The 7,675-nt window shown below is 32.5% G+C and overlaps 1 protein-coding gene across 1 annotated transcript in view; it reads right to left on the bottom strand.

Moving 5' to 3' along the window:
- mAChR-B (muscarinic acetylcholine receptor) overlaps positions 1-1,703 on the bottom strand; it is a 434,083-nt gene extending 432,380 nt beyond the window's left edge. The window contains exon 1 of the mRNA XM_081748764.1: positions 491-1,703. The gene's annotated coding sequence lies outside the window, so the exon portion shown is untranslated. The remainder of the gene's footprint in view (positions 1-490) is intronic.
- Positions 1,704-7,675: the final 5,972 nt, after the last annotated feature.

Below are 7,675 nucleotides of genomic sequence, written 5' to 3'. Positions count from 1 at the left end.
TGTTCACATGATATATGATAATGCGTGGATATGCGTGGAGATTTTAGTTTTGGAGTGCCGATATGGAAGTTTTAGTCTTGTCGCAAGCACAAAATCTGGAATATAAACCTGAATAGTACTTTCGTTCATCTTTATATTAGGTTCCGATCATCATGCCTTTAGATAACAACATAAAGCAAAATTCCGTAAACCTATAGCTGGAGCTTGTCCGGACTATAGGTTTGGCTAGTGACATTTAAACATATATATATATATATATATATATATATATATATATATATATATATATATATATATATATATATATATATATATATATATATATATATATATATATATATATATATATATATATATATATATAGTACTACTTTCAACAATTACAATTTCAAGTATGGTTACTATTGTCGTACAGCGTGAGACGAAATTCATACATGAAGTAATACATATCAAAATAAGCTGACTTTTTTTGCAAAAGTGTAAAACTTACCTGCTGTGTATGTCTTCTTTCCCAGTCCAACACAGTTCTTGAAATGAATGTCAAGATTAGGAGTTTAGAGCCTTGTAGAACCAAAGTTCATGTTCAAATTTAACTACAAAGGTCGAAACTAAGTTGTCTCCTGAACTTTTCAGAAGAAAATGAATGTAGTGGTTTTACATGATATTTGTAGTCACTATGGCTAGACAAAAGCATTAACTAGTGAACTTTAATAAAGATAATGATACTTCGTAGCTCTTGTTTGCAGAACTAATAGTTACTGATCGAAGTCATTGTTTTACAAGTTACCACCTTTTTCGTTCATTTCAAAACAAAGAAATAAACAAAAAGTACACGAAAAGAAAATAGCAACAGAAAGTTTTGCGCTCTAGTGCAGTTCCTTAATTTTTACATTACAATGCTTGTTTTTCTATCTTGTTACGTGATTTGGAAACTTTCCGATTAAATCTAGTATAAAACAAAAGTTTAGGGTTGTTTTACCATAATAACAAAACAAATTCAGAGTTGTGTTTCGTAATAAAAAAGTATTGGTGCCTAATAAAATAAATTATTAGTAAGATGTTTAATATAAGCGTATTAATTGAAACACGGCACTATTTTTATTAAGTCACACACTCACTTGCTTTAAAGGTTTTCACTTTTCATGGATCTTCGTATTTCTTTTCCACTGTAAAAAGTAGTTATTTAAATACATTTGTCTGTTTTTTCCGTTCATAACAAAATTCTGAGTCTACATTATCATTTATTGTCTTCTCTTATCACAATCATAATCAATTCATAATTTTATATTAATTTTCTTACTACTTAGTTTCTAATATAACACACTTTCAGAAAAGTTACTTATTAAAAATAAATACGAAGAGGTTTCAACAAAACGCGCCAAGTGAATATTTCAGAGTTATGAGTTTGGAAGAAACAAAACAACCAAATTTCCGCTTGCCGTTTGCGTCCACCCGCACACGCAAAGAGAAATAAACTTTCCCCCCGAAAAAAAAAAGTGCTAACAAAACTTTTTGACAACTGACTGTTGACTTGAAAACGCAACTTGATTTCTTTCCTCTGTCTGTTTTCTTCAAACAAAACCCGTTTTACATTCTTTCTTTTCTCCTTCGGCACTTCGTGCAAAAATAAAGAAAGAAACTTATTAAATCCCGTGAAAGCCCAGTTGATCGTTGCTTGATATTTCTGCCACGTCCGCTGAGAATAATCGTTCGACAAATAATAACTCGGAGCGTTCATTCGAGCGTCCCGATATTCAGCGGCAGTTCACGAAGGCCTTGTATTGTGCATGCGCGAAACGAAAACCGAACAGGTAGGTAGTTTCTTCCGATCTAACACGAGTATCTCGACGTTGTCTCGCAGTTGCCAACCGAAGGAACTTTCAATGAAGTCTAACAAAGATCAAAATAATGGGAATAATATTTTAGTGTCGTAATAAATAAAAACAAGTCTTACATATATTATATATTAAACACGATATCTAATCTAGGAGAGAGATTTTCAAACAATTATCCTTACAACTACATTTTTCCACATGTTATATGGAACAAATTTACATAAACATGATCTTATACAACAATCTCTGTTTTTCATTCATTAAAAGAAAGTACTGACAGTAGGGTTTTTTTTTTTTTTACAAATTTACATTGTGACATTTATTTTCAATTGTATACGTAATTTGAAAACTTTCTGAATACATTTAGTTTTATGATTCTCTGATTATACGAGCAAGACAAATTATAAGTGACGTTGGATTTAAAGAGCTGATGGCGAATAAAGTTACGTTCGTTTTCAGATGTTCAATATGAGCGTTATAAAATAAACAGTTAGCTTTTATAGTATGTTTCTCTACTGTGACAAAAATTCGTCCATTGATTTTCTAAAGAAAATCCTTGTTATAAGTACTTCACATACATCAAATTACAAAATTCTAAAAATTATTACCGCGTTATTGTGTATTTTATATATTTAAACTTCATTAATTCAACAATCATATATTCAACCATCATCATACAGAAACATCAATATGAAATGTTTATCGAAGTAGCATTTTCTTTAACACTAGATTATTACCCTCTTTTTAAACGCATTAATAATCGACGTATAAAATAATCATATTTACCTAATGAATAGTAGTAACGAAATAATTGATGTAATATACTAATATCATGCTCATTTTCTTAAATTTGACCTCGCAAATACCATAAATTAATTTGACAGATGATTATCAATAATATATTTAAATGCAAGTTTACAATAGTTCGTCAAAATAATACGCATGCTTCATTTTTCCTGCTTTATATTATTTTCTAAGACGATTCTGAACTGATATTTTCCTGGCATGCCCAAATAATTGTGCTCAAACTTATAATATGCGTTGAAAATGTTGTGCCATGAAAATGATTTTCCATAAAAAAAAAAAGGAGGGGCATACTAAAGTAGAGTGGGTTAAGTTGGTAGAGTAAAGTAGGTTTGAACGTCTGCTAGTGTAGAGTAGAGTAGAGTGGATTGGGTTTAATGTCCCTTTCAGCAGCGAGGCTATATGAGACGTGGACCTACATCTTAATATAGGATCCAAGGACGTGCTCTCCGGCACCAAAGACACGTACGCTAACCATAAACTAAGAAGGAGCTCTAGCGTAACGTAGAGTAGATTTGTAGGGCAAGATAGGTTATATTCCTTTGATTAAAGTAAAATAGGTTAGGTGAGATTAGTGCTTGTATGTTGTATTTACAAGTCCCTTAATGTGGGTTTGCCAGTGATACAAGATTCTATAACCTTTACGCTAATAGAAACTATACCTTTTTTACATTGTGTAGTAGTACTTCGACGGTAGAAAAGAATATCAAATACAAGCATCTTTCATATGCAATCATTTATTTTAACCGTCGTATAGGATTTGTAGTTGTTTCAGACTAGTAATCCTACAACTATAAATATAAAATAACTATATTATAGTGGGAAATAGCCGCTGAAAATTAATTGAAATTAATATGTAATACAGTCCTCTTCCGTGTGCACCCACTCGCGTAATTACCATTTTTATGATGAATATTGTAAACCGACAACGTTATTTTGACATTCCATAGTTTACTTAGGTTTCCTTGCATGAATATATCCTACACACTATCAACTTAGATTTAGGAACTATTCCCTTTATGTCGAAATATCTAAAACAAGAAAAAGAATCGCTAGTCAAACCCTTATAACGCAACGTAAACATATATTTAGAAATATAAACGTATATTTAGTAGAAATATATTTAGAGAAATAAATTATAAGTTTAAAATATTTTCACAAAAATAGGTCGTTGGGTTGTAGAGATAGAGTGAGAACTATGGTTAAAGGTACCACGTAAGCAAGTATGTTAACTGATATGAAATTTGTATTTTCATCGACTTAGGTTTGATACACCAAATATTATATTTTTAGTCAAATTTGATTCATGTTAACATATATCATCATCATAGGTTTTCTACCTTTATTGGCAGGTCACTTGCCGCAGCTGAGAAGCTTCCATCTTTCTGTTTTAATATCATCCATTAATTGTAGTCTCCTTCGCCCCCTCTCTCTCTTTCCCAGCACCATACCTTCTAGGACGTCCCTCATGATACAGTCTCTTCTTAGGCAATGTCCCAACCAGTTTCTCTTCCTCTTCCTAATACTATCTAAAAGTGTTCTTTTCTCACTCACCATTTCTAAAACTCTGTCATTCGTTTTTCGCTCGACCCAACTAATTCTTTCCATTCTTCTCCACACCCACATTTCGAAGGCTTCCAGTCGATTTTCGTCACCTTTACGTAATGTCCACGTTTCCGTCCCATACAGTACAACACTCCAAACGAAGCATTTTATGAGTCTTTTTCTCAACTCTTTATTCAAGGTCCCACAAAACAGACTTTTCTTCCTACTAAAGGCTTCTTTCGCCATTCCTATCCTTGCTTTTATTTCACGTTCGCACTTGATATCATTACTAAGAATACTAACGGCATATCGAAAACTATTCACTTGTTCTATTTTCTCCCCTCCTACTTTTATATTTGACACAGACCCCTTCGTTCCAATCACCATGGCTTTTGTCTTTCTAACATTTATTTTCATGATATATTCTTCAAAGCTCTTTCTAATTTTTCCTAACATTTTATTGATTTTCTTTTCAGATTCTGCAAGAAGCGCCATATCGTCTGCAAATCTTATGCATCTAATCATTCTACCTCCTACCGAAATACCATCATCATCATGTAGGCTCTTTTTCACTATATCTTCTAGATAGACATTAAATAGTATTGGCGAGAGGCAGCATCCTTATCGAACTCCCCTGCCAATTGCACTCTCTTCCGTCATTTCTTCCCCTATCCTCACACTTACTTGTTGGTTCATGTATAAGTTTCTTATGAGTCTTCTATCTTTCCATTCTGACCCTATCTTCGTTAGAACGCCCAACAACAATTCCCAATTCACGCGGTCAAATTTTCTAGATCAATAAATACAAGATACACCTCTTTCCCTTTTTCTATAAATCTTTCACCGATCGCCCTTAATAACCCAATTGCATCTCTTGTGCCCTTGCCTCTTCTGAACCCGAACTGCTCCTCCCCAACATCTTTATTTGTTCTTTCATATAACCTTCTGTTCAGTATTCGGAGCAGAATTTTAGCTGACGGAGCTGAATGAGATATGTTAACATATAAATTCTTTAATATTCGTTTGTCATATCAAATTTAATATCTTAAATTTGATTTCAATTTGATGTCAGTTTCATTTGTTAGTTGGGTCTGACTATAAAATTGATCGAATATGTATTGTTTTCTTCGGCTTGTGATGTGAGCTGACCTTTTCTTAGCGAGCAATGAAAAGAAAACGGTTGTTGAAGAGAATTTATTAGAGGTGAAACATAAAGTTTATGTCTTAAGTACATTATGTTTCTTGTCCACATTGGCGGTACTTTAATTGAGGGTAAGGTCACTTTATGAAGTATTCATTATTTATTTATTTATTTTCATTTGTCAGAAACGACATAGTGGTTTAAACGAAACAGTCAGTATCAAATACAGAATTAGAAGGTCAGAAAACAGAATAGGTGACTAATTTTCGATACCTGGGTAGTATTATTAGTAATGATATGATGTATGAACGTGAAATAAAAGCAAGGGTAGGAATAAGAAAAGAAACTTTAAGAGGAAGAAAGATCTACATATTTTGTGAGACCTTGAATAAAGAGGTGAAGAAAAGACTCAAAAGATTCATAAAATGTTTCGTATGTAGTATTGTACTGTATGTGTAAGAAACATGTAAATTACGCAAAAATGATTAAAACCGACTTAAAGCCTTTGAAATGTGGATGTGGAGGAGAATGGAAAGAATTGGTTGAGTCGAGCGGAAAACGAATGAGAAGGTGTTAGGAATGGTGCGGGAGAGAAGAATAATTTTAGATATTATTAAGAAGAGGAAGAGAAATCGGTTGGGGGCATTGACTAAGAAGAAACTGCATTATGAAGGACGTGCTAGAGGATATGGTGGCAGAAAAGAAAGGGAGTGGGTGAAGGAGACTACAATTAAGGACGATATGAAAACAGAAAAATCGTGATTGATGACGAAAAGGTTACTGAACGACCATGGAACATGGAAGCCTCTTTGTTGCGGTAATTAACCTGCCAACAATGGCATAATACTACGATGATGATTATTTGTCGTATCTAATTTAATGTCTGAAATTTGATTTCCACTTGATGGCAGTTAACATTTGTAAGTTAGAACTCACTATAAAATTGATCCCGTGTGTATGTGAGCTGGTTGTTTCTTCGGCTTGTGATGAGAGATGAGGTTTATTCTGGTGAGCGGTGGAGAGAGGACAGTTCTAGAAGAAAAATTATTGGAGGTGAGATATAAAATTTACATTTAGTACATTATGTCTCTAATTCATGTAAGGAGTGTTTTAATTGGGGTAAAGGGGAATTAGCCTATGTTTATTAATTTGCTTTATCATTCATAACTGTATATTGCAAAAATTTGAATTTACCTTGTCAAATTTGCATCAAATCAGATTTACATTAACTGTGAATAAATAGACTTCATTACCAGTCTTCGTGACTTTCTACAGTAACAGAAAAAGCCACAAGACATAGTAAAATGAAATGTAAGGATGCACACTTCCTACGGTTTAGGCATACTCTAGAAAGTTCATTTTAATAGTTTCTCATTTCATAATTTCCAGTAGTAATCGATTAATAGTTTTCAATTTGACATTCCACACCAGAATTCTTTCTAAGCCTCTGAAAAGATTTCTGAGAATACATTTTCTTACTGACGTTTCTAGTGTAAAGAGAAATCGTCTAAAAGGCAAAGATTAAGACGAAAGAAGTTTGTACAAACAACTTTAATGGTTAAACCAATATTAATAATTGCCTCAGCTTGAAAGGTTATCATGAAGGCAATAATAGCATTGCTTAAAAGTAGTGCGTAGGTTGTAAAATGTTGATACTGACCTCGACGAACTGTTTTCTTAGCATACACACTGGAAAATACTTCCCACAAATAAAAATGTCAACTTGTACGAGCGTGTAAGAAGATACTTAACCTTAAGAGGGACATTTAAGTGCATATTAAGAGCCTATTACACTTTGTGTACTACGAGCATATTCAAAGTGGAAAGTTTGTTCTATTAAACATGGATTGGTTATTTGTAAGCACTCGCAACTTCCAATGCTCAGGCACGTTATTGTTATTTTGTAAGTATTTTTATCAAGCATAAACCAGAGTTATGGCTTTTGTTTTACGGATATTTAATACAAATGTCAATTTATTGAAGTTTTGGAAATCAAATCTAAATTTTTTAAAGCATACAACAGATACATTTCTATGACTTACGTTTTACAATTAGAGATGACGTATTGCAAAAGAATCCTTGTATAATCATTAAGGCAGGAGACGTGGTTTGCGATGAAAATATAAAAAGTGCTTAAGTATTAACATACAAGTAAACACGGGGATTTTTATAGGAACAGAGGATGTGATAACATATTTTCAACTCAGTTACATTTCCATTTTAATTTGTATAAAAAAAGTAATATGATGATATGTCACATTTCCTAATTCGTGATGTATTAAATTATTAAGACATTTCGAGGATATGTTTATAATAATAATGATATTTTTAACCATACCGAATATAAAGT

The sequence above is a fragment of the Thermobia domestica genome, chromosome 2 (genome assembly GCF_964235325.1).
Source record: "Thermobia domestica chromosome 2, izTheDome1.hap1.1, whole genome shotgun sequence".
NCBI classification, from domain to species: domain Eukaryota; kingdom Metazoa; phylum Arthropoda; class Insecta; order Zygentoma; family Lepismatidae; genus Thermobia; species Thermobia domestica.
Note: the sequence above shows the minus strand (reverse complement) of the source record. Positions and strands in the feature narration are given on the sequence as shown.